General features: G+C 47.4%; 6 non-coding genes and 3 pseudogenes across 6 annotated transcripts in view; all 9 read right to left on the minus strand.

The window, feature by feature from the left end:
• Positions 1–32, minus strand: part of LOC146228126 (5S ribosomal RNA) — a 119-nt gene extending 87 nt beyond the window's left edge. The window contains exon 1 of the ribosomal RNA XR_014742472.1: positions 1–32. This exon is cut by the window's left edge and continues 87 nt beyond it. This is a non-coding gene — a ribosomal RNA (5S ribosomal RNA).
• Positions 33–208: 176 nt separating this feature from the next.
• LOC146228127 (5S ribosomal RNA) lies at positions 209–327 on the minus strand. Its single transcript, XR_014742473.1, has one exon. It is a non-coding gene; the product is annotated as a 5S ribosomal RNA (ribosomal RNA).
• A 174-nt stretch (positions 328–501) lies between these two features.
• On the minus strand, positions 502–620 carry LOC146228128 (5S ribosomal RNA). Its single transcript, XR_014742475.1, has one exon. It is a non-coding gene; the product is annotated as a 5S ribosomal RNA (ribosomal RNA).
• Positions 621–800: 180 nt separating this feature from the next.
• LOC146228129 (5S ribosomal RNA) lies at positions 801–919 on the minus strand. The gene has a single exon (XR_014742476.1). It is a non-coding gene; the product is annotated as a 5S ribosomal RNA (ribosomal RNA).
• A 182-nt stretch (positions 920–1,101) lies between these two features.
• Positions 1,102–1,220, minus strand: LOC146228130 (5S ribosomal RNA; annotated as a pseudogene).
• Positions 1,221–1,376: 156 nt separating this feature from the next.
• On the minus strand, positions 1,377–1,495 carry LOC146228131 (5S ribosomal RNA). The gene has a single exon (XR_014742477.1). It is a non-coding gene; the product is annotated as a 5S ribosomal RNA (ribosomal RNA).
• Positions 1,496–1,689: 194 nt separating this feature from the next.
• Positions 1,690–1,798, minus strand: LOC146228132 (5S ribosomal RNA; annotated as a pseudogene).
• A 156-nt stretch (positions 1,799–1,954) lies between these two features.
• Positions 1,955–2,073, minus strand: LOC146228133 (5S ribosomal RNA). Its single transcript, XR_014742478.1, has one exon. It is a non-coding gene; the product is annotated as a 5S ribosomal RNA (ribosomal RNA).
• A 182-nt stretch (positions 2,074–2,255) lies between these two features.
• On the minus strand, positions 2,256–2,364 carry LOC146228134 (5S ribosomal RNA; annotated as a pseudogene).
• Positions 2,365–2,500: the final 136 nt, after the last annotated feature.

The following is a 2,500-nucleotide window of genomic DNA, read 5'->3' on the forward strand; positions in this document are numbered from 1 at the left end:
TCGGGCGTTGCCAGGCTGGTATGGCCGTACGAAATAAGTTGACAACCATAGGCTACTTATCCATATACAGATTTAGCAATTGACAATGCAAGGTGGTCTCTCTCTCTCTCTCTCTCTCGTGTCAAAATGAAAACAGCTTCCAGCCCCTTTCATGAAGGACTACTTGTGCATATTGCAAGATTTCAGTTTCTAAGTGAATGAGCAAAAGAGCATACAGCACCTGGTATTCCCAGGCGGTCTCCCATCCAAGTACTAACCAGGCCCGACCCTGCTTAGCTTCCGAGATCAGACGAGATCGGGCGTTGCCAGGCTGGTATGGCCGTACGAAATAAGTTGACAACCATAGGCTACTTATCCATATACAGATTTGGCAATTGACAATGCAAGGTGGTCTCTCTCTCTCTCTCTCTCGTGTCAAAATGAAAACAGCTTCCAGCCCCTTTCATGAAGGACTACTTGTGCATATTGCAAGATTTCAGTTTCTAAGTGAATGAGCAAAAGAGCATACAGCACCTGGTATTCCCAGGCGGTCTCCCATCCAAGTACTAACCAGGCCCGACCCTGCTTAGCTTCCGAGATCAGACGAGATCGGGCGTTGCCAGGCTGGTATGGCCGTACGAAATAAGTTGACAACCATAGGCTACTTATCCATATACAGATTTGGCAATTGACAATGCAAGGTGGTCTCTCTCTCTCTCTCTCTCTCTCTCGTGTCAAAATGAAAACAGCTTCCAGCCCCTTTCATGAAGGACTACTTGTGCATATTGCAAGATTTCAGTTTCTAAGTGAATGAGCAAAAGAGCATACAGCACCTGGTATTCCCAGGCGGTCTCCCATCCAAGTACTAACCAGGCCCGACCCTGCTTAGCTTCCGAGATCAGACGAGATCGGGCGTTGCCAGGCTGGTATGGCCGTACGAAATAAGTTGACAACCATAGGCTACTTATCCATATACAGATTTGGCAATTGACAATGCAAGGTGGTCTCTCTCTCTCTCTCTCTCTCTCTCTCGTGTCAAAATGAAAACAGCTTCCAGCCCCTTTCATGAAGGACTACTTGTGCATATTGCAAGATTTCAGTTTCTAAGTGAATGAGCAAAAGAGCATACAGCACCTGGTATTCCCAGGCGGTCTCCCATCCAAGTACTAACCAGGCCCGACCCTGCTTAGCTTACGAGATCAGACGAGATCGGGCGTTGCCAGGCTGGTATGGCCGTACGAAATAAGTTGACAACCATAGGCTACTTATCCATATACAGATTTGGCAATTGACAATGCAAGGTGGTCTCTCTCTCGTGTCAAAATGAAAACAGCTTCCAGCCCCTTTCATGAAGGACTACTTGTGCATATTGCAAGATTTCAGTTTCTAAGTGAATGAGCATACAGCACCTGGTATTCCCAGGCGGTCTCCCATCCAAGTACTAACCAGGCCCGACCCTGCTTAGCTTCCGAGATCAGACGAGATCGGGCGTTGCCAGGCTGGTATGGCCGTACGAAATAAGTTGACAACCATAGGCTACTTATCCATATACAGATTTGGCAATTGACAATGCAAGGTGGTCTCTCTCTCTCTCTCTCTCTCTCTCTCTCTCTCTCTCTCGTGTCAAAATGAAAACAGCTTCCAGCCCCTTTCATGAAGGACTACTTGTGCATATTGCAAGATTTCAGTTTCTAAGTGAATGAGCAAAAGAGCATACAGCACCTGGTATTCCCAGGCGGTCTCCCATCCAAGTACTAACCAGGCCCGACCCTGCTTAGCTTCCGAGATCGGGCGTTGCCAGGCTGGTATGGCCGTACGAAATAAGTTGACAACCATAGGCTACTTATCCATATACAGATTTGGCAATTGACAATGCAAGGTGGTCTCTCTCTCGTGTCAAAATGAAAACAGCTTCCAGCCCCTTTCATGAAGGACTACTTGTGCATATTGCAAGATTTCAGTTTCTAAGTGAATGAGCATACAGCACCTGGTATTCCCAGGCGGTCTCCCATCCAAGTACTAACCAGGCCCGACCCTGCTTAGCTTCCGAGATCAGACGAGATCGGGCGTTGCCAGGCTGGTATGGCCGTACGAAATAAGTTGACAACCATAGGCTACTTATCCATATACAGATTTGGCAATTGACAATGCAAGGTGGTCTCTCTCTCTCTCTCTCTCTCTCTCTCGTGTCAAAATGAAAACAGCTTCCAGCCCCTTTCATGAAGGACTACTTGTGCATATTGCAAGATTTCAGTTTCTAAGTGAATGAGCAAAAGAGCATACAGCACCTGGTATTCCCAGGCGGTCTCCCATCCAAGTACTAACCAGGCCCGACCCTGCTTAGCTTCCGAGATCGGGCGTTGCCAGGCTGGTATGGCCGTACGAAATAAGTTGACAACCATAGGCTACTTATCCATATACAGATTTGGCAATTGACAATGCAAGGTGGTCTCTCTCTCTCTCTCTCTCTCTCTCTCTCTCTCTCTCTCGTGTCAAAATGAAAACAGCTTCCAGCCCCTTT

The sequence above is a fragment of the Hypomesus nipponensis genome, chromosome 24, assembly GCF_054491055.1.
Source record: "Hypomesus nipponensis isolate SF chromosome 24, ASM5449105v1, whole genome shotgun sequence".
NCBI lineage: Eukaryota > Metazoa > Chordata > Actinopteri > Osmeriformes > Osmeridae > Hypomesus > Hypomesus nipponensis.